The 24,630-nt window shown below is 47.3% G+C and overlaps 1 protein-coding gene across 4 annotated transcripts in view; it reads right to left on the bottom strand.

Moving 5' to 3' along the window:
- Window positions 1-24,630, bottom strand: part of Snx29 (sorting nexin 29) — a 397,982-nt gene that overhangs the window by 283,503 nt on the left and 89,849 nt on the right. The gene's annotated exons all lie outside the window — the stretch shown is intronic.

Raw genomic sequence — 24,630 nt, 5'->3', positions numbered from 1 at the left:
AAAAAACAAGTAAATTATCCTAGTGCCATTGTCTTAGTCAGGGTTTCTATTCCTGCATAAACATCGTGACCAAGAATGGTCACGATGAAAGAAAGGGTTTCTTCAGCTTACACTGTTCACCACCAAAAGAAGTCAGGACCAGAACTCAAGCAGGTTAGGAAGCAGGAGCTGCTGCACAGGTCATCGAGGGAAGTTACTCACTGGCTTGCTTCCCCTGGCTTGCTCAGGCTGCTTTTGTTTTGTTTTGTTTTGTTTTGTTTTTTGTTTTTTGGATTTGGTTTTTTCGAGACAGGGTTTCTCTGTATAGCTCTGGCTGTCCTGGAACTCACTCTGTAGACCAGGCTAGCCTCGAACTCAGAAATCCGCCTGCCTCTGCCTCCCAGAGTGCTGAGATTACAGGCATGCGCCACCACCGCCTGGCTTCAGCCTGCTTTCTTATAGAACCCAAGACTACCAGCCCAGGGATGGCACCACCCACAATGGGCAGGACCCTCTCCTCTTAATCACTAATTGAGAAAATGCCCCACAGCTAGATCTCATGGAGGCATTTACTCAACTGAAGCGCTTTTCTCTGTGATAACTCCAGCCTGTGTCAAGTTGACACACAAAACCAGTCAGTACAGCCATTGTGGTCATGAAGAAACATGAAGAAACAGATGCACTGTTCTATGGAGAGCAGGCAGGATAAAGCATTCTGGGCTCAGTCTTCAGGCCAGCCAGGTCAGTGCTGTGGGCACTGTGGACACAGGCTTGGCTACTCCTCCACTCCAGGACTGCTGTGGAGTCACATTTTCCTCTCGCTTTCTTTCCCACTCAAGTCTTGGCTAAGCCTGAACCGCACATGAGCAAAGAGAAGGGTGTCCCCAGCCACCGTCTGGGGCTGCAAGGCACCAACTCTCCTAACGCAGGACCCCACGTGTTTGCCTGCAGCCCTGTCTACTCCTCTCTTCTCTGCAGCAACAAAGCTGGCTGACACTCATGAACTGCTTGTGTGGTACCTGAGGAAGGACTGGAGTGCCAGAGATGGCGGGGCACCTGCAGCACCAGTGTGCACAACACAAGTGACCTGGAGTAGTTAGGTCAGCTGTTGTCCCACTGACAAGCCCTCGGTCCCTCCACGCTGCTCTGCCTCTCCCAGAGGGAACGCTCATCGATGTGAGCACAGTCCTGCTCCACCCTCCTTCCCAGCTCCGCCTCAGCGACAGCATGTGTCTGGTTCAGAGGCCTCCTAGGTCTCCAGATGATCCTGACTGCAGTACTGACACACAACCTGTCGTCAGACTTTCCTTGAAGATGGAAGTTATTACACACAGATGTTATCCAGATTTCCTGGTCAGGGTCTCCCACTTACATCTATAAAAACTGAACTTATCTACCTAGGCCCAGGTAAGGACGTGCCTCTTTTGAGAGGTCTCTCTGACTGTCCTTGCCCCGCAGCAGCTACAGCGTGAGACCGTGAGGAACCTTGTGTGGTGGTCTGAATAGGAACAGCCCCCCATAGACTCATGTGTTTAAATGCTTGGCTTACAGGGAGTAGCACTACTGAGAAATGTGGCCTTATTAGAGGAACTATGTCACCCTATAGGTAGGCTCTGAGGTCTCATATATAAGCTCAACCTATGCCCAGAGTCTCCTCCTGGCTGCCTTCATTCAGATCAAGATGTAGAACTCTCAACTCCTCCAGCACCATGTCTGTCTGCACACTGCCATGCTTCCCACCATGATGATAATGGACTAGAGCTCTGAAACTGTAAGCCAGCCACATTAAATGTTTTCCTTTAGAAGACTTACTGCAGTCATGGTGCTCTTCACAGCAATAAAACCCAAACTAAGAGACCTTGTCTCATGCATGTTGAAAATAGAATACATACCATCTGCACATGTCAGTTCCTGGGATCCCTTCTCAATGCATGTTTAACCGGAGTGTTTGGTTTGATTCAGAAGGAAGAGTGGTCAGGGAGGCCACTCTGATCTAACACCCATACTTCTCAAACCATCAGCAAAGCTACAAGGGAAGAATGTCACGTTTTCTGTCATATGCGGAATCTAGATTTGTGTGTGTGTGTGTGTGTGTGTGTGTGTGTGTGTATGAGTAGGGTGAGAAGGTGATGAATGCGTACAGCAGAGGGGCTGCTTCAACAGAGGAAGGAGAGCAGCAAAGGGAGCTGGGGACGTGGAGGAGATAATGATATATAATTATGCAAATGGCACAATGACACTCATTACATTATATGCTAACTATAAGTGAATAAATAATGCATACACACAGAAATAAATAACAGCGCTTTCTATGAAGCTATGAAGCTCCTACCCAGCCAGCCTTGTTTCTGGTCTCAGCGTCCTGTTGTGGGCAATCACAGAGCAGGAAACAGATTCTGGCAGTTCCTTCAGAATACCCAGTACCTCAAATCTCTACCACCTATGATGGTTGAAATCATCCTGGTGGGCAGATGTGAAGGGCAAGAGGAAGTTCAGATACAGATTCTAATAGCTTCCATTCCAGAAACAGAAGAAAATCCACAGCAAGTTGCTAACAACAGGCTCTGGGCCCAGCAGCCCTAAGTTCAAGCCCCAGTCAGCTTGAACACAGGCAACCCTGGCAGGTTTCTGCATTTGCAAACTACAGGCTAGAACTGTGCTTCATTGCCCCCAGGATGGTGGGTTTCAAGCACAGGGCAACCACTCAGCTTCAGCACGTATAAGATTTAGTCTCTGAGCTGGGCAGTGGTGACGCACACCTGTAATCCCAGCACTCTGGGAGGCAGAGGCAGGCGGATTTCTGAGTTCAAGGCCAGCCTCGTCTACAGGACAGTCAGGGCTATACAGAGAAAAAAAAAAACATCCAAAACCCAAAAAAAAAAAAAAAAAAAAAGGATTTAGTCTCTGCTGTCAAGTATTCCCCTCAAACCCCAGCTACCCGCTTGACCTTCTAAGGTCACTAGGGTTTAGTGGCCTTCTCTGAGAACCTTAAAGATAAAATGGGATCTTCTTAATAGTCTCTGTTTTATAAGATATGGTGGCATGTGCCAGTAACCCCAGTGTTTGGGAGGTAGAAACAGCAGGATCAAGAGTCCAAGGCCATCCTTGGCTACATAAGGAATTAGAGACCAGCCTGGGCTGTATAAGACCCTCTCTCAACAACAAGAACCAGCCAAACCCAGTCACTGTCTCACAGAAACCCTGTAAGGATTAAGTGAGGTAATGTGCGAAGAGGTGCCCAGAACACAGTGGCATTTAACAGGGACTACTGATGGCTCTTACTGTCCCTGTCCCTTCCTCAATCCAAGGGGACAGAGGTGGAAACACAGTGCCGGTCATTTATACTGGGCCCCTCTGCAGGAGTTGTGGGCTCTACTAAGCTCCTGTGCTCCTCAATCTTGGAAGTTAAAAGGAAACTTGAAAATGCTCTCCGCTGTAGAGCAGCAGACCAGGTAAGAGATCCTCCAAGGGTCAAACACCATCCAATGGGCAATGTGGGCACACCAGGCCACCACTGATGTACCACCTAGAAGAGACCAATGAAGCATCTGAATTCTGGCTTCCTGGAGCCAGAAAGGAACAGTCTGGATACTGACATCCCAGTTTGCAGCTGGATGTTATATTCCATGAGTGAGTTTTAAAGAACTGCATCCCAGAACCACACACTCAACCAGAGGCGGCCACCTCCAGTAGCCACGGGGGAGCCTGGCCGAAGCTGGCTGTGAGAAGGCACAGTCCCCTCGTCCTGGCATGGCCATGCCTGCTCCACACACTGTTTCCAGCCTCCAGGAGGGAACCTGCATTTACACAAACATCAAAGTGTTGGACAAGACTCACAAGGGCAGACAACGTGACACGCTGGTGGTGGCAACCTTTTTTAAAATCCATGCCAGAGCAAAGGGCTGCCAACACCCCTCCTGCCTTCCACAGGCTTCCATGACGGAATAGTGGCAACGGCCCACCGCTCTGACAGACGTGAACACGAATGCGAAGCTCACCCTTACTGCTCTGCTGCCCTTGTGCCTTCCCGACAGCAGTGAGGGAGTGCGGCTTCCATGTGACTTCCCCCAGCCACCATTCTTACTCCTGCTGCCCTCCTGTGTACTTTTCTCTCCAGCATGGCATAGCTCCTTATCTGTAAGTCCCTAACAATGTGATTCCTGCCTCTTTATTGAGGCAAAAATCTCCAGAAAAACACAAAGCCCAAAGCAGGGCCCTGACCACCAGGCTCTGCGGGCTCGGCAGTGCCTCTCCAAAGGCCATGGCCATCTCGCAAAAGCAGTTGAGTTGCTTGGCTACAGAAGAGTGAGCAGCAAATCCAGTCAGACACAGGAAAATGTCAGCGCCAACCATCAGAAATTGATCTGGGATAAAAAGCATTTCCAATCACTGCACAAAGGATGGCTTTGTCCACAAATGCTGCCAAGGCAAGGAACCATTTTGGAAAAAACAAGACTTGAGGCTCCACTTCCTCTATGAACTGAATCCCAGTCAGAATAGCACTTAAGTATGGGAAATGAAGCAATCAAAGTTATAAATACACAGCAAGCACGCCTTCCGCTCTCCTCAGTTCTCCTCATACGGAAGGCAAGGAGAGCAAGCCTGCCCAGGGCAGCCAGGTGATGGAGGTGCCACTCTGGACACCCAAGCCTCAGGCCCTGACCCCCAGAACAGAGACACTTTGCCTCTCAGCTTGCTTAGTGGAATAATCTTGGCTAAGGCTCTGACCCCTTAGGATGGGGCAGGGCCGTGGTCTACGACTGTTCCGTGGGGCCCTGCCCCTCCATGCCCACACACCCAGTTGCATACAACATGGCAGCACCTGTTGCCTCCATCCCCGCGCTGTTCACCTCAATCCTGCCTCTGCTTTAAATAAGAGATAAAGGGAACTCTCTGTAGCTGTGCATGTGGCCCTGACTCTGGCTACATCCAGACAAGGGACTACATAGGAGCTTCAGCAAGAGAAAAAGAGTCCTGGGCCAGTTGTGATGACCTCTTCTTTAAACCCCACACTAGGGAGGGAGAGGCAGAGCTCTAGGATCTTTCCCTTCTTCTGACTGTATCAACTTGCTCGCCCTCTCGCCAGTCTGTTTCAGCACATATTCCTGAAAGGCCTACCTGAACCCCAGCTCCGAGTTGCCCTTCCAGCTTCCTCTCAAGGCGTCCTCCACTGGTTCACCTTTGCTCTCTCAGGTCTGTGCAGATCTAAAGATCACAAACCTGCCCCAGCTTATTTCCAATCCAGTTCCAGACTCTGCTGCCACAAGCCTCCAGCCCATCTGCACCAGGAAGTCACTGGTGACGGCTGACTCCAATGGAGCCAAGCGTCTAGAATTTTCACAAAAGGAATGGGCCGTTGTCTATGCCTGGAGAAGAAAGGTAGGTGGAAATAGATGCATCCAGCCAAGGGATACCTAGTTCTGAAGTCAGTCAGCAAGGTCTGTGAGCTAAAAGCTCATTTGCTCAAAGGCCAAGTTGGCATTGCCATCCTTAAGGAAGAAATTAAATGGCTGGATTCTTGCTACGCTTCTTTAGTCATCAGGTACAAAGATCTAAACAGGACAAATGCAAACACTGGCTCAAAGCCACCAAACAGAGGAGTCACCAGGAGTCCAGAGAAAAGGTAAAGTGTCACACATATGTCAAAGCCCTGCAGCCTCACACCAGAGCAAAGCCACAGACCACCCAAACTGCAGACCATCTGGATTGATTGTCTTGAGCAGGGGCAGGGACTCCTGATGGATAAAGGAGCTATGACAGCTACCTTAGGGGACAGGAGCAAGAGGTGCGGGCTGACTTAAAGAGGCCATGCAGCTACAGGAGCCATGCAGCTAGAGGCCATGCAGCTAGAGGAGACAGGGCAGCCATACATGCAGCTACAGGAGCCACGGAAAGCACTCATGCACGGCCTCCTCATCTGCCAGGCTCCTGCAGGTCCCGGTGGCTCTCTGCCTTTGTCCTCTGACCTGGAAAGGGTCTGCCTCCTCCCACCCTCAGCTGGACCTTGTTGCTCTAAGGTCTCTCACACACGCACACATCTATTGTCTGGTGGCTATAGCTACTCAATAAAAGCCATCCTAGGATGCCTGGAGCAGCACTGGACCACAGCACACATGGAGAACTACTGAATGGATCCCGGGTCAGGTGAAGAAGTGAATTAACCCAGGAGTAGATGGCTCGCTGTGGCCCACTGCTAAAACCCACCCTCAGCTCCAGGAACTGAGCGTCAAATGGGCTGGACAGAAAAGTCAACTGCCTTTAATAATAAGTTCAAGGCCTCATCCAAGAACACTAAACACCAGGTTCAAAGCTGTAATTTCCTGCCCCACTGACAGGCATTCAGACCAAAGAACAGTTTGCCATCATGAGTCTGTGGGGTGTGAGGCATGCAACAGTGAGGGAGGTGGGGCAGCAGGAAGGGGTGAGACGATCCTACACGTCACTGCCACAACCTAAACCGGGTGAGCCAACAAATCCATGTGCACTCCCACCCAGAACGGCCACGGAACCCTAGGTATGATTTCACAAGGCTTACAAGAACAAGAACCCACCTCAACACACAGGGACCTAACAGCGGCCAGAGACACTCAGCCCAGAGCCACTGGCCTGTTCACACAAAGGAGTCCATAGCTACTGAGTAAACTGTGGCGTGAAGGAGGGGGTAACCCTGAGCCTAACTGGTCTTAGATCCCTCTTTCGACAGCACTTCTGGATGGGGGGAGGTGTGCACAGATACACAGTCACATGTCCATACATACACACACACATACACCACACACACATACACACACACACACACACACACATACACACACACATGTATACTCCTATCTGTGTGTTATTTCTGGCTTTAGAAAACATCTTTCCCACAGACTTTCAAGAGCTTTTATAAACACTCCCCCAAGGCCCATACTTGGTTATATTTAAAGAGAAGGCTCACAAAATCATGCATACATGAATAAAAATGTTCTTCTGTGGGCATACACTTAATCTACATCATTGTTTTGAACTTAACATCCTGTTTTTTATATCTCTGTCTTCCTTCCCACTCCCTTTTCTTGTCTACCAGAGAAAGAATAAACTATACTAAGCTTCAAAATATAACTTGAAGTCAATCTCAGGCCCATTCCACCTTTTCCTGCTGTTTCTTCCTCTTGCAACCTTCCCTCCCTGAGTGCCACCAAGAGCTTCTACTTCAGTAAGGAGGGGAATAAAGAAAGAAAAAAAAGTATCTCAGGCCAGTTGCCAGTGCTGAGATGGCCAGGAAATACCACAGATGAGGCTACAATCTGTGTGCCCAGCAATGCACAAGGCTTCCGACAATCTCTTCTGGGAGAGAAGCAGGGAGGAGGGCAGACTTCATATGCACAACACAAAGGAGGAGACAGAGGCCATACAGGGTGGGGACTGGCCCTAGGTCGTTCAGCTAGTAAGACAGGGCGTAGAGCCCCCAAGCAGGCCTTAATTCACCCCCAAAGTCTTAAGTGTTGATGGTTTGGTCCAGAATGCAACTGCTGGAAGGTTCTGGACTATAGTCAACCAACCATGAATTGAATGAAACCTTTGAAACAGTAACCCCAAATTAACCATTTTTAATTCAATAGCTAGTATTTCATTCAAGTAGCAGTCTCATTATACATGGTACAAGAACATTCAAATAAGAACTCAAATAAAAATCAGACGTTATAATGAAACTAATAGAAGAGAAAGCGGTGAAGAGCCTCAAACACATGGGCACAGGGGAAATTTTCCTGAACAGAACACCAATGGCGTATGCTCTACGATCAACAAAAGACAAATGGGCCCTCATAAAATTGCAAAGCTCCTATAAGGCAAAGGACACTGTCAATAGAACAAAACAGCAACCAACAGATTGGGAAAAGATCTTTACCAATCCTACATCTGACAGATGGCTAATATCTAATATATACAAAGAACTCAAGAAGTTAGACTCCAGAGAACCAAATAATCCTATTAAAAAATGGGGTACAGATCTAAACAAAAAATTTTCAACTGAGGAAAGCCTCTTATTTTTTTTTTTTTTAAAGATTTATTTATTATTATATGTAAGTACTGTAACTGTCTTCAGTCATACCAGAAGAGGGCATCAAATCTCATTACAGATGATTGTAAGTCACCATGTGATTGCTGGGATTTGAACTCAGAACCTTCAGAAGAACAGTCAGGGTTCTTAACCACTGAGCCATCTCTCCAGCGAAAGCCTCTAAAGAAATGTTCAACATCCTTAGTCATTAGGGAAATGCAAATCCAAACAACCCTGAGATTCTATCTCACACCAGTCAGAATGGCTAAGATCAAAAACTCAGGTGACAGCAGATGCTAGAGAGGATGTAGAGAAAGAGAGACACTCCTCCATTGTTGGTGGAATTGTAAGCTGGTAAAAAAAACCACTCTGAAATCAGTTTGGTGGTTCCTCAATAAATTGGACATAGTATTACCTGAGGACCCAGCTATACCACTCCTGGGCATATACCCAACATATAACAAGGGCACATGTTCCACTATGTTCATAGCAGCCTTATTTATAATAGCCAGAAGCTGGAAAGAACCCAGATGTCCTTTAACAGAGGAATGGATACACAAAATGTGGTAAATTTACACAATTGAATACTACTCAGCTATTAAAAACTACTTCGTGAAATTCTTAGGCAAATGGATGGAACTAGAAAATACTGTCCTGAGTGAGGTAACCCAATCACAAAAGAACACGCATGCACTCACTCACTGATAAGTGGATATTAGCCCAGAAGATTGGAATACCCAAGATACAATTCACAGACCACATGAAACTCAAGAATAAAGAAGACCAAAGTGTGGGTGTGTCTGTCCTTAGAAGGGGGAACAAAACACAGTAGGAAATACAGAGACAAAGAGTGGAGCAGAGCCTGAAGGAAAGGCCATCTGAGACTGCCCTGCCTGGGGATCCATCCCACACACAGACACCAAACCCAGACACTATGGCAGATGCCAACAAGTGCTTGCTGACAGGAGCCTGATATGGTTGGTTGTCTTCTGAGGACTGAGCACGGGGTCCCTGATAGAGGAGTTGGAGAAAGGACCAAAGGAGCTGAAGGGGGTTGAAACCCATAGGAAGAACAACAATATCAACCAACCAGACCCCACAGAGCTCCCAGGGACTAAACCTCCAACCAGAGAGTACACATGGAGCGACCCATGGCTCCAGCCACATATGTAACAGAGGATGACCCTGTCAGGTATCAATGGGAAGAGAGGCCCTTGGTCTTTAGAAGGCTCAATGCCCCAGTGTAGGGGATGCCAGGGTGGGGAGGTGGGAGTGGGTGGGTGGGGGAGCAGCCTCATAGAAGCAGGGGGAGGAGGAGAAGATGGGGGTTTCCAGAGGGGAAACCAGGAAAGAGGATAACATTTAAAATATAAATACATAAAAATATCCAAAAAAGAAAAAAATCAGATGTTACAGATTGGTCTTCAAATATCATAGCCAACAATTCCACGTTTACCTATGACCTTGCCAATATAAACTCATATCCATACCTTGGCATTGTGCTAAAATTGGCCAACCAAGACTTCAAATAAATCACAGCAGCTGTCACCAGAGCTGGAGCCTTCTCTCAAAGTTCCAGATGGATATGGCCATGGGTTGAGGTGGAAAGTCCATCTCCCTGAGCCACTGGCTCCTTCATCAACTTTATGTATGCGCTGTGTATCTGCATTGTGAGAATACATATGTGTCCAAGTGTGTGTGCACACACAGAGAGGTCATAAGCTGACACTGGGAATCTTCCTCAACTGCATTCCAGTGTATTTCCTAAGACAATCTGTCCCTGAATTTGCTGATCAGCTAGGCTGGCTAGCCAGTGAGTTTCAGGTGGCTGCCTGTCTCTGGCTCCCTATTATGGGAATTACAAGTGTGTGTCATGATGCATGGCTTGTCTATGGGTTCTAGTACCTGAATTCAGGTTCCACACGTGTACAGAGGCACTTTCCTAGCTGAATCATCTCCCCAACAACCCTCTTTCTTAAGAGGTTGGCTCAGGTATCCTGTCACAGTACCTGAGGAAAAGCTAACTACACCATAGTCCAACTACACTCAGGCAAGCAGCCCTAGCCCTCCAAGCCATGCTCAGACATGCTCCCCGGAATCACAGCACCGACATCTGAGCTACAATATGAAGCTGCCCGGCAGAAGCAGAAGGGCACGCTGTGAGTCAGCTTCCAGGTACACCTCTGCACAGGGCAGTTTTACAACAAGATAACCTTGAAGGAGAGGGCTGGACTAGTTGAGATGGGAAAAAAAAAAAACAAAAACAGCAAATTCCTTATTTCCTGGTAGTGGTGATGTGCCTTGTGCAGACAGAAAAACCATGTGGTTTGGAGGTAAAAGGTCCCCCACAGGCTGATGTGTCTGAACGCTTGAAGCCGGAGTGTGGCTGTTTGACTATGGTCTTGCTGGCAGAGATGAATCCCTGTGGGTGGGCCTTGAACTGGCCACTTTCTGCCTTCCACCCCAGCTCACTGCTTCCTGATCACCAGGATGTGGATGAGATGTGCACAAGTTCCCACACCACGGACACAGCCTCCCAGCCACCATCCCTCTTCTTCCACAGTGGACTTAGCCCGTGAGTCAAAGTAAGCTGTCCCTTAGACGGTTGTTGTCAGGAACTGTGTCACAACGATAGGAGAGCTGGAGAATACGTCACAGAAGCAGGGTTCTAAGGGCTCGGAGCACAGCTGTCAGCAACAGTGGAGCCCACGTCACTCTCCACATCCAGCTCGTCACGCTGTGTAGGAAGCCATTAGAGACCCTCACTTTGGCTGACAGGGCTAAGTCCCTGAGAAAAGCAAACAAGAGCCTCTCCCATGGGTATTGGTTTAGCCATTGTCTTGAGATAACTACAGAATGATCCTGTCTGCGTCAACATCGTCAACATCGACGACGAGGGTGTCTTCATCAGATAACCTCCTCATCTCCTGCCATAAATGCCAGGAATACCTCTGCCCCTCTTTGTCCTTGCCTTGGGGTACGCCCCTCCTGGAAGCCTTAAAACCTGTGTACCCCAGAACATTAAACGAGGCTTTGACACAACTCAGATTGGCATGTCATTCTTCGTGCTTGGCCTCCGTCTCTCTCCCCCCCCTTTTGACCCGCAGGTAGCACCCCTTCGGAACCCTGGAGTAACTGACCCGCGGGACGGGTTACAGTGGCGCCCGAACCAGGGACCCGAAGTACGGTCAACTACCGGACGACGGAGGAGAAATCCCGGGAAAAGGAATCAAGGACCCCACAGACCGCATCGCTCGTGCGTCGCTGGAGGGGCAGGTGAGTGGCCAAACATTGTCGTCCGATTGTCATTGGGGAAAAAAAAAAAAAGAGGCTAAAGAGGCTTGATTCATAGGAGAGATCAAGCAATCATTCAGGGAGAGAGGAGTAAGAGTTAAGAAAAAAGATTTAATTAAGTTCTTTTGTTTTGTCATGAGAAATGTCCTTGGTTAATTTTAAGTGGACCTGACATTCACCCGCTAACTTGAGATAAGGTTGGTAAAGAAATTAATAAGATTTTAAAAACAGGTACAGGTGAACCAATGTCTGATACATTCTTTAGTTACTGGAGGCTCATTCAGAGTGCGAATGAGGACCCTGCTGAATATTGCCTCCACCCTTTGTCGCGGGCAGCTTCTGTGACCTTGCTTTCCCATAAAAAGAACTCTCCAAAACCTTCCTTGGTCGTTATAGACAGGTCTGAGTCCCCGCAATCCGCTCCTGTAACTTCTCCTTATCCTCTGCTCCTGAGGGACTCATCCCTTGCTGATATGCCATTAAGTTAAGAGACACCCTGGGGAGAAAGCCAACTTGGAGGAGAAAAGCAGCAGAGAGCAAGCAGTCCTCTTAAAGGAGCTACGAGGGACAAATGGTCACTCTAACTTCAAGATTTATTTCAAGTCAAATGCCTAGAAAAAGCCAGAGCCAAAACAAGGCCCTCCACATGGCCCACCACCCTATACCCGTCGATAGGCATACAGCGCGGCTCCTCTCAGCCAGGTTCCTCGGACCTTTACTGGGCCCAGGCAACAACCAGAGATCGTCCTATACTCAGCCTTAAAATAAATGGTAAAAGCTTTGAGGGCATCTTAGACTCAGGTGCCGATTCTACTGTGGTCTTGCAATGTGCTTGGCCCCCTGCTTGGCCTATTGTAAGCCTCTCTGACCCATCTGCAGGGGATTGGACAATCAAAAAAAAAAAAAAAAAAAAAAAAAAAAAAACACTCTCCAGAGCTCAAAGTTGCTGACTTGGGAGGACAGAGGGAAATACTGGCTCTACTCAGCCCTCCGTGGTTTCTGGTCTGCCTGTTAACCTCTGGGGAAGAGACATTCTCTCTCAAATGAAAGTCCTTATGTATAGTCCCAATGAGGTTATTGCTCAACAAATGCTCTCCCAGGGCTATCTCCCTGGACAGGGACTAGGCAAAAATGGACAGGGGAGACCTATGCAGGTAGAAGTCAGAGACTGCTGCTGAGGCGGCGGAAGAAAAACTGCTCATGGGCAGCATGTAAGACCTGGACTCTCCTCCCATCCCTCTCCACAGGTGTGTGTGTTCAACTAGGCATCCCCCTTATTAAATCTTAAACAAGAGAAAAAGCAGGTTACAGAAAAGCAGTTTTTCCATGTGTAGGACGTGGTATCAATAATAATAATAATAATAATGGTTAGAAGCTATTTCAAAACTCTCCTGGAAAGGAGAAGAAAATGGGAGACGTCCTGTTTTCTCTCTGAAACCTACTGGAGATCTCCTTAGTTCAGGTTAAGATATTTGGATCTTTTGGGGACATCAAGTTCCCTCGCTGTCTATTGTACGTCTTTGGTGCACCAAAACTTGTCTATATGTGTGTCAATTCATGTTGTCTATTGTTTTGTTTGGCTGAATGATTGGTTGTTTTTTATGTTTTATGTAAAAAAAAAATGGTAAAAGGCGTTATCTTGCTGGCAGTCCTGCCAATTGTGGTTTACACAGAGGAGGCTAATTTGAGGTGCCTCACATTCTAAGATAGGAGTCAAAGACAACTGGAAAAAAAGCTGCTTCTTAAAGGGCCAGGTGCCGGACAAGTGGAAATGGTTAATTCTCCTAGAAAAATTTCTACCATGATGATGATTGGGTTCAAAGTGCTTTATTCCTCTGAAGTTACAGCTAGAAAAAAATATATATTTGGTTTAAATTTATGAGATTTGTATGATCGCTTCATTTCTATTTCTAATTAGTCTTAAAGGTATAAATGTTTTACATATCTTGACGATAGAGTTATAAATTAATTGGTTATGATTTAAAAGGTATAATGTTATTAAAAAAAAAGAAAAGGTTAGTTTAAAACTGGTGATCCAGTGTTGGGGCCATCTTAACTAGCTACACATGGCATGATGCAACCCAGGAAATATAGGCCTCTAAGATGCTTTTAAATTGACATGGTATTTTGTGTAAATCTTGGCCTGGAGATTGGACTTATAAGAAATATGATTTAAAATAATGTCTCGTCAATAAGTTACAAAGTCATACATTCAAACACAAAATGATGAACAAACTTTACAATATAAAAATGTGTTTGCCATTAATTTTAAGGAGAAAAGATTATTTAAAACTGGGTTTTGCTTTCAACAAATTGTAGTTATGCTTTGATATTACAGGTTCCTTTTGTTATTTGACCTTCATACAATGGTGTCTGGTTACTCTTTACAGGACTGGTGGGTGTAGGTCTGGCTTTAGAGATAACAAACTCAAATCAGGAGATTTACATTTGGGTTAATACAAAGCTCAGAGCTTCCTCAAAGCTGCTCAAAGCTGCAGAGGATTGAGAGATGCAGTTTTGTCTTGCAGGCCTCACTTAGAGAGTTTCTGGCCAAAAGAACATTTTAACAGATTCATACAGATATGGTTCAAAATAAAGTTCAAATTTAGATCTGTAAAATAATTTCATTAGAAAGTTATTCCTCAAGAAATGGCTTGCTCTTAACAATGGGCTTTTAAAGTTTTTAAGAAAATGATTTTCAAAAGGTGTTAAGATAAATATTTTGCCTAAGACACTGCTTTAAGTCTGTCATTTAAGCGTCTGATGTTCTCAAGATAGATGCAAAACAAATACTGAGAGACATAACTTGGAGAAAGCTACCATAAGTATTTGACAACAGTTTATGATATATGCTCACTTCCATTCCTTAACAAAGAGAACATTAATGTAAAATCTCTCCAAATACGATTTTGACATCCTCCAATAAAGATTTGATATAATAATAAAATGTTGCAAAATAAAATCATAAAAATATTTTTAAAAAAGAATGTTTTAAGAGAATGATAAAATGTTTGCTTCTTATTTTAAACAATCAAATTAATTATTATTAATGGTTAATCTATTACATGACTAGCCTTTTTGACAAAATTAATAATTGTTATCTAAAAGATAAATTGTTAAAAATTTGCCTCAATACATGTTTTTATATTGTTATAGATTTATACATGCATCCTATAAAAATGCATCTACTATGGGAGTAAAGCTCATATAATTAGATCACATATTTATTCTTTTGAGTGTCCCCTTGCTTCAGCACAGATAATTGAACTGGGTGCTGTAGCTGTTCTTTTAAAATGTTAAAAATCAAACTTTTGATTTTTATATTAATAATATACATATATAGCTCATGGCTTACAATTGCTTAAAGTTGTTTCTTTTTAATGATACTAATTCTTAACTTTTACAATTATTTATACAAATACAATTCAAAAAATTAATCAAAAATATACATACAACTATTGACAGCTTTTCAAGCTTTCTAGTTATAACTGTTTTAACATAAGAAACAAAATAAAAAATAAAATTAGTCATTACATATGTTATTTTTTAATACTAAATGTTCCAAATCAGATTAAGACAAATATTATAACTGATTATTATAATCAGTCATTTGAGATGTCTTATTAACAATTTGATATTGGTCATATTACTGAGATTCCTCATAATTCGCAAAGACAAGATATTATAGAACAAGCCCATAGAACTTGCAATATTTTTATAATAAAAGAGGGGAGAATAACATCTCTATATACCATAAAAAATTTTAAATTTTAATGCCAGGGAACTCTAAGTGTAGAGAAGAGGTATGTTTGTGTTTTTTCTACAGGATGCTGAAGGAACATGCTAGCTGCCAGAATATGCTGATGCTGAGATTTCACCCTGACTTTCCACCTTGCTCTCCAGCCTTTTGGGGCCCCTCCTGGGTCTTTTGTTTCTTTTGTCATTTGGCCCCTGGGCCTTTAACAGATTAACCAGTTTTGTTAAATCACAGATTGATTCTGCCTTGACAGACATGGAGGTAGCAACCATCGGCCTTCAGTTCTCTACCCTTGCTGCAGGCAAAGAGCTTTCTTGGTTCCTAAGCAGTAGAAACGTCAATGCCAGAGAGGGTGACCTCCAGCTCCTAATAGTGGCTGAGGGCCATAAGCTGTGGAGTAGCCAATGACGGGAAATATTGTGGTGCCACGAGCCAGATGCACACTGCCTCTTGGCTGCAGGGTGACTCCATGACGGGATTATTGTGAGTCCACTACCTGGATGCCCGTCACACCCACCAAGGGCCTGATTAAGCCATTGGAGTGGGATGTGATGCCAGGAGTGGATGCAACTTACATAGCCTAAGACAGAGGCCCTGCCCTGCTAGGATCTAAAAGGGCCTAGTTACTGCGGTGCTGGACGTGGGGGCAAAACCACATAGCCTAAGACAGGCTCTCCACCGACCCTCTTTCCATAGCCACCCCTCAACTTAAGAAAGAAAAAAGGAGAAGATGTAGGAAGCCATTAGAGACCCTCACTTTGGCTGACAGGGCTAAGTCCCTGAGAAAAGCAAACAAGAGCCTCTCCCATGGGTATTGGTTTAGCCATTGTCTTGAGATAACTACAGAATGATCCTGTCTGCGTCAACATCGACGACGAGGGTGTCTTCATCAGATAACCTCCTCATCTCCTGCCATAAATGCCAGGAATACCTCTGCCCCTCTTTGTCCTTGCCTTGGGGTACGCCCCTCCTGGAAGCCTTAAAACCTGTGTACCCCAGAACATTAAACGAGGCTTTGACACAACTCAGATTGGCATGTCATTCTTCGTGCTTGGCCTCCGTCTCTCTCCCCCCCCTTTTGACCCGCAGGTAGCACCCCTTCGGAACCCTGGAGTAACTGACCCGCGGGACGGGTTACAACGCTGGCTGAAGCCATGTGCACCAAGCACTTCCCCCAACACTCTGATGACTGCCCACTATGGGAATACCCAGGTCTCCCCTTGTGCGGCAGGAGAGAGTTCCATGCCCAACCACCTGCACCCCTCTGTCTGTGCTGGGCACTCCTCAGCTAAGGGCTGAAGGTTATTCAGAGGCAGCCATGTTGGTGCAAGAATATAATTAGGAATTGACTCATGGCATTTAGTGTGTATTGACTTAATACCCCTACTGCTTTCTTACTGTCATAAGGTGACAGTCCTTCCATGCCTTAACAAATGACTATCCATCCACTGGCTTCTGAGAAGCAGTTTCCCAGGCCCCACATGATTCCTCAAGATACTCATCCTGTATCACTGGGTCTCAGGAAGGCCTCACACTCACCAGGGTTTCCTGTCTAAAGCCATTTGACAGCATGCCAACCAGCGGTTGACAGTGAAAGCTGTCACATGACACTGTAGCACTGGGACTCTCTGTTCTCCTTTGCAGCCTGCTACCCTACAGAATAGAAGGTTAGTACTTGCTCTCCAGTTTACCTTTAGCTAGAAGGGCGAGGGGACTGCGCTCTGGTCAGTGAGGCGCAAAGGGAACCCTGTGAATAGAGAGAAAGAGGAGTCCATTTTCCCAACAGAGAAGAAGTGCCAGTTCTTCCCTTTGGCGTTCGCTTTCGGCTGAAAATGAATGCAATGTGTGTAACAGCAGGCATTGCCCCCATCAGCTTGGCCACAGCGAGAGCTCAAGAGGATTCTAGGGAAAGCAACCGAATAGAAGCATGGGGGAGCACTGCTGCCGGCTCGCCTCCCCTGGCTGGCTCATCTACCTTCCCGCGATGACACCTCCTACAGTGAGCAGGCCGCTTCCAATGACGAGGGGAGTGGAGTCCAGCAGCCTGGCCCCAAGGAGAAAGAAGAGTGTCCCAACCTCAATCCCACCCTGTCTCCTCTTTCATCAGGACTTCCCAAAGAGTGCCAGACTGGGACAAATTCCCTCTGCCAGCGGAAAGGCTTTCCCTGACCTCAGGACTGTTCAAGAGCTCAACCTTGGGAAGACCCTCCTGCCACCTCGGCTGCGGTGGGGTCTAACTGTCCACACACCTTTAATCCCAGCGCTCAGGAGGCAGGGGTAGGCTCTGATTCTCATTTACTCAATCAACAATCCCCTAGCCCTTTCAGGGTGCTTGTTACTAGACAAGGTGCTGACAGTCCCTGCTGGGCAATGGTGCAAAAGCAAATACATGTCCAAAAGAAAGTATAGGCCCAAGTCTGAATTCTGATGTCTTCCTGGGGTAGTACTACAGCATATGATATTCTGATATTCTCTCTCTCTCTCTCTCTCTCTCTCTCTCTCTCTCTCTCTCTCTCTCTCCAACACCCTATCTCTGCACCCACCCCCCTACCCCCCACCCCCGCTAGGCAGCAGCTGTGCCACTGTTCTATGACCCTGCTAAGTTAGGCTTATGATATTACAATGGAGGATCATAATTCAAGGACCATCTGTGAACTAAAGCATGAGTAATGAGACATGACCCCTGACCTCTGACCCTTGCCCTCAGAGAACCAGGAGGCATGTGAGGAAAGCTGAGCAAACAGCAAACAGGTACACACATGAGCAGAGAGGGGGGTGTCCCTAAAAAGCCTGAGGGTGAAGATTGGGCTAGGTGATGCAGCATCTGGAAAGCGAGAGCAGAGAGTAGGAGAACCTGAATGGCAGGGACTAGGTCCCAAACAGAAATCCCAGCTTACTTTGCCAGTGCTACTCAATGTCTGCCAAGACAGCCTGGGCAACAGTATTGGCCAGGGATAAACAACTGTAAGCCAGCCAAGCATCTCAGTCCCCAGTGAAGGCAGCAGGCCTCAGCCAGCCACTTCTTCTTTTTTTAAGATTTATTTATTTATTATATGTAAGTACACTGTAGCTGTCTTCAGACACTCCAGAAAAGGGTGCAAGATCTCATTGTGAGCCACCATGTGGTTGCTGGGATTTGAACTCAGGACCTATGGAAGAGCAGTCAGTGCTCTTAACAGCTGAGCCATCTCTCCAGCCCCCATACAGTCACTTTCGAACCTCCGTCCTCCATCGGTCTGCTCTGTCTCCAGAGGGGCCGAACACTAGAGAAGACAATGGAGGGCATGAGCAGTCAGTCTTCAGACACCTACGCAGGGCTGACAGGACACCCACTGCTGAGCTCTCTACGCAATAAGGTTCGCTCCCAAGTTCTCCATTCAGTCACTGACTAAACACCAACACCATGAAATTTGCAAAATCCTTTCTCCTGGGTAATTACTCCAGTTCAAGTAATAAGGCTCATCACTGTGCCGGGCCATGCCGATGTGCTCAGGGGCTTCTGGGAATTGTCCTCAGAGCCACGGACACCACCATCTCCATCCCTTTAGCTTTCCATCATTACCTCAGCACATCTTCCCTCTGTGAGTCACCCCTGCTTCCAGGAGACAAAAGACTACTTCATACTAAATGTTCATCTGTCAGTGAGGATGTGAGGATGAGCTGCTATCGGCCTTTCCTAAAAGCAAAGGCAAGAGTGACGGTGGTGAATCCCAGTGCAGGGGAGGAGAAGACACTTGAAATCCTCAGATCTGCTTCATGGCCAGTCTAGCTACTTGACAAGCCAGATGGCCAGCCCTGAAAACACACATGAAAGTAACAGTACAGACTAAACAGATGTACTTATTTATTCAGGTGTGTGTGTGTGTGTGTGTGTGTGTACATGCAACAATTGTGAACAAAGAGGCCATGAACTGAGAGAGTCGAGGGTAGGAGGGAGGAATGGGAAGGAGAAAGTGACATAGTTAAATTAAAATCACAAAAAAAGAAAAAATTAAACCAAGGCTGGCTGAGGAACAAGAGCTGACACTGTCCTCGAGCCTGACACACGTGTGCACACACATAAACATACATATAGGAAAGCACACACAAGTTTTAGTAGCATGCAAGCAGAGGCAGGTTAAAAGCCAGCCCCTCACATGCACAGCATCATCAAGGCTGACACAGACCAGCAGACACAGGGAGGTGGCGGGGCGGGGCGGGGCGGGACTGGACAGGACAGGACAGGACAGGACAGGACAGGACAGGGCAGGGCAGGACAGGGCAGGTGCCCATGATGCTCTGCAGTCTCCGTGCCTCAGTGCAACTGGTCCCTTGTGCATGTCCTGAAGGAGACAGGTGTTCAGAATATGAGGCGCACTGCATTCAAGATCTCAAACAGATGTGTGTGAGAAAGTCTAACAACATGTTTCCAAAATTCTGAGAGCTCATCACACCAAGTATTCCACAATAGAGACTATTTCAGCTCAGTCTGTGAGAATGGACCCTGCCCACAGCTCACCTTCAGAGGTTGTAGATACAGTGCCAAGCCACTGGGATGATAAGGAGAAAAGGAAGACACTTTAAACCACCTGGGCCTGCTCAAAGTCTAGCCAGGGTGACCCTGAGCTGGGTTTTCCCAGAGAACAGTTTCCTGAGCTAAGGACCAGAAGTGTCACAGAATACTCTCTTCAAACAACGTTCATCACTAGCTGGGTCCCAGCTGACTCTGATTCCTTTTCCTGCAGTATCTGAAACAAGATACTTAGATACTTAGATGTATATTGCCACATCCAGGAAACTAGAAAGGTATAAGTTTAAAGTACAGTTCATCTTTTTTCTCAAATAATTATGGAGGGACGGGGCAGGGTATTGGGTGAGACCCAGACCCCATGCCCTTTGGCTATGCTGCTACTACTCTAGTGAAAACCCCCTTCCTCTCTGCTGTTTAACATTTCCTCAATGCTTTCTAATAGTGACAAGGGTGTAGACACCCTCAGTGTCCATGGTACTACACCTGAGAATGACCTCTCTCAGCTGCTTCTGCACCCCACCCTTCTTGGTAAGCATCCTCACCTCTCCAAAGGCTCCTTTAGCCCTCCCACAACCTCGAACAAAGCTTTCCCTCCCTTCAGTACCTAGAACAGTGCCCACTATGTGACAGACATTTAGTCAACATTTGGGAAGCAGACGAACAAATTATGAAGAACTGAGGTCTAAATCATATCTGGAACCTTCCAATTTCTGACAGTTGCTGTAATCTAGGAAACAAGATTCAGAAGGGAAAGCCAGTCTCCAGTGTTAGCAATCCAGGCCCAGTCTGTGTGACTAAGGCACACAGGGCTTGGACTGGGACCGGTTTAATGGTCACCATTCGGCCAGTTATCCTAAGATCTCATCGATGTACTCTGAGCCGAGCCCTGGGCTGGATGCTGAGCCCTCCCACTGGCTTCCGAGTGCCATGGTGCTTCTCAGTTTCATTTCTCAGATTGTCCAGTGTTTGGAACAGCGTTGCCAGGCAACAAGCCAGACTGCCTCACTGAGACTGGGAATCCCTTCCCACGACATCAAGGGGAAAGCAGACTGCTTAGCACAGATAGGGCACAAGCAAGGGTCTTTCTCTTCCCCTCTCTCATGGCTCCACATCAAAAGTGACAAAGCAACGAGCAGTCGAGTTGCTTCTCTCCCCCTTTCTCTGACAACCTGGACCCCAGGAAAGAACGGGAAGGCAGTGGTCAGGGTCCAGAAGCCATGTGAATATCTGTGGCTAAGCAACGGCAGCAATGGAGAGACAACTTGTAGTTAGCAGTCTATTCCCTTCTAAAGGAGACCAGACCCCCCCCCCCCAAAGCCATGGGCAAGGCATCACTATGGTGATAGCCTTACAGGAAGCTATGTGCACATCACCTCTGCCACCCCACCTGACTGTTGAAATAAGGCACCAGCACTGGACACCCACAACTGAGACACCGAGACACAAAACCCCCAAGGTTTGTGCAAGGGGAGGGGAGAATGGATAGCAAGGACAGAGGAGAGCAAAGCCTACAGCGCCCCCTGGTGCTAAAGGGCTGTCCACCAACAACAGGGGGAAGCTTGAGTGGCTCCCCACAGCTCTCAGCTCCCAAATAAAGAAAGTAATTCAAGAGTGGAGAAAGGCAGCTGGTGATGGGCACAGCAGCACGTGGCCACTGGGCGGGTTCCCAGTACATTCGCATCCTCATGGAAGACAAGTGGCACCAGGCAGGAAGCCCGGTGCTCAGGCCGTCTCTGTGACTCCACACTCAGACCACCCGTTCTGGGCCCTTCAGGGGCTTACCCTGCTGCATTTGCAGCTGCCATGATATCTTCACAGCCGGCGTGACAGGGCTGAAGGGACAGCAAACACCCACGGAATGCTGAGCAGTCCCTAGAGCCTTATCATTTCAAATAGGTCCGTTCTTTCCCTCAGTTTTTCAGCAGACACACGGTATCCCGGCCCCCACTCACAAGGACACTGGGTATGCCAAGAGCCTGCTGCCAGTGGCATAACCATGGTCATGCCTTGCCAAAGGCACTCTCATGCCAGGCAGGGAAGTCCAGGGTCTCCTGGCATGGTCACATATCCCCTTGGGGTGGAAATCACCCCAACTAAGAAACATATCTGTTCAAGTGTATAGAGAAGATTCAGGGTACACATCCAGGAAAGGGAGTTTCAGAGGCTTGTAATGGTAGGTACACTGCCATTAAAACAAAATAAATCATGTCCACCCATTTGGAGGCCTAGACACTGTGTTTGGAATAATTGTCCAGTAATGAATCCTTTAAGGGTACTAACAGTCTCACCTACACGTTACTAAACACTTAACATGTGTAACTCTGAGATACATTTTCCCAGTCTGTCTTTTCAAAATGTAATGTACACACCCTTTTGAGTATGTTTCTTGTATGTATGTGTTTACCCTTCACAAACCCACCAGAGTAAGCACCACTGCTAGCCCAACACCAACACAGAACTTGTTTTGAAGTTAGTGAGCAGGGGGCCAGAGTGCCCCCTGGTGGTGAGGGTGCTGCAAGGCCGCTTACAGCCATAAACCAGGAAAAAGAGTGCTTTCTTAAACACAGCTTACATCACATATTCCAACAAAAACATTAATTCAAATGTACAGACAGACACTCGGCTGTTAAACAGGAGGCTAATGAAGTAAAGCTGACATAAACATAAAGAAATGTCTAAGCAGCAGGAAAGCATCCAGTCTGGGTGGCTTTTCCAACAGGCCGACAGCCACAGCCTTCAGTGCCTGCTAGTGAGGCTCCAACGTTCAGTGTGCTTTCCACATGCTGAGCATCCCTGTAATCCTTACTTTCTGTGTGTGTGCACACATGTGTTCAGTGTGCAGCGTGTATGTATATGTGTGTGTATTCATGCAGTGACTGCTCTCAACTCACTGGCACGCACAGGATCTACAGGGCATCCTCCAGGGCCCTCATTATCTGTCTGTGCTGAGGGCTGCACTACTGGGCCCTCAACACCAAGGGTGATTGTGACACTGGCCTTTTACAAAGAAAGGCAACATTTCAAAACCCTGCAAACTCAGCCAAGACCCACCAGGGTTCTGCTGCTTCCAGGCTTGGCAGCCACCATGCGAGTGGAGGTGGGAAGAGTTAGGGACCAGGCAGGGACTGCAGCACAGCTGTTGAGTGTTTCCTATATATATATTACATATGTGTAAGCTGCAGGCCAAGGCCAAGGGTGCTTATCCACACTGCCCTACCAAGGTCTTTCATATCAACTACTGCTACCCACTGAGCACAGAAGACTGTAGCAGGGGACAAAGACACCTTTCTTTGGCATCACAGCAACTACCAAGAGCAACCAAGTAATCACAGGCACACAGACTCAACAGGTGGCTCTGCCCTGCTGCCGGCGAGAAGACAAGGATCAGGACAATGCAGGGAATCCCTGCTGGAACAACCAAGAAGGAGAGGTGTTGAGCATCAGCTACTACTGAAGCCAGAGACAATGCTCACAAGCACACAGGAAAAGAAATTCGCAGAAACATCTCGGTCTGTAATCCTCTCTTATGGCAGACTAATCCTGGAGGGCTACACAGAGGCCCTTCCTATCCCTCTCACAGATAAAGCAGGGGTGGGTGGAGGCAGGGAACAGCACCACATCTCTGAAAGAACCATGGTCCTCATCTTGCAGGAACAGAGTGGACAAGAGAAGCCTTCCCACATGAAATTACCCCCAGAAAACAAAGGCTACCCCACCAACCCACAACTGTTCCACACAGCCTATACAGGGACCAGACACCCAGAGTCAAACGACGCACTAATGTGGGCCTTTCCTTCAGAAGGCTGGCTGGGAATTCCTGATGGGTCTCAAGCCAAAGATGACCAAAACAACTAGGATTACTTTCTAAAAGGGGGGGGGGGGGGATGAATATAAACAAGACAGGCTGAATCGCAGCTGCAGGCACAGCTCAGAGATGTCACAGAGTGTGCTCATGGAGAAGGAACAGGCCAAGCTGGTGGCTTTGTCAGGGATGGAAATGGCTTGGGAGGCTCAGAGACAAGACCCAAGGCAGCCCCCAGAGAACCAGTTCACCTGCTCCATCCTCCGCACTACAGAGAGGCCGGGAAGGGCCTGGGAACCATGCCTGGCCACTAGGAGAAGTGGACAGACAATCATGCTCACCCCTACCACGACAGATGTCACCTTAGCAGTTCCTGCTCTGCAGCCAGGGGAGGGAGGACACTGGAGCAGGGGACTGTGGGAAACCTCAGCTCACAGGGAACATGGCTACAGAGATGTAAGTTTCTATGTCACCTCAGATAACTAATAGATTTCAAAGCAGAAATGGCATCCTGGAGTGCTGTTAAAGGGGCCTGTAACTTCTCTGGGTGAAGTCACTCTCCATCTGCCACCATCACTATGGGCTGAGGGTTTGTTGCACTTTGGTGTTTGAAGGAAATGCTAATTTTCACCCAAAGGCTGATGAGGAAGAGAGAAGTGATTGCTACACTATCCACGTGTGGATCTCTGAATGGGATATGGAAACAGAAAGCCGGCCCCCTGCCCCTCTCCTTCCCGCCAGGACGGATACGGGTGAGATGGCTACAGCGCAGAAAACAAGTGCAGCGGCTACTCAGGGAAGGAAGCACTCTGGCCTCTGATGACCATGGAGTCTCACCCAACCCCTCTGCCAACCCGTCAGGGCACAGCCCCACCCCCACCTGCTGACCTAGTCATGGAGCCTCCATCTTGTTAAGCAATTGCTGGTGTGTGTGTGTGTGTGTGTGTGTGTGTGTGCCTGTGTGTCTCTAATACTTTCCTGGAACTGGAGCTAGAAATGATTTGTACCACCTGGTCATTAGACTGTCTCATCAGCAAAACCAATTTGTCCAGAGTCACAAGGCAAGTCAGAAGAGTGTCTTACCGCTGGCTGCACACAGAAGGTAGCTTAGAAACCACAAGACATAGAAGGGTTCTTGCAATCAAAACAACCCTGAGATTTCACCTTACACCAGTCAGAATGACTAAGATTAAAAACTCAGGAGACAGCAGGTGTTGGCGAGCATGTGGAGAAAGAGGAACACT

Source organism: Apodemus sylvaticus, chromosome 10 (assembly GCF_947179515.1).
Source record: "Apodemus sylvaticus chromosome 10, mApoSyl1.1, whole genome shotgun sequence".
Taxonomy (NCBI): Eukaryota; Metazoa; Chordata; class Mammalia; order Rodentia; family Muridae; genus Apodemus; species Apodemus sylvaticus.
This window is presented reverse-complemented; position numbering and strand designations above follow the sequence as displayed.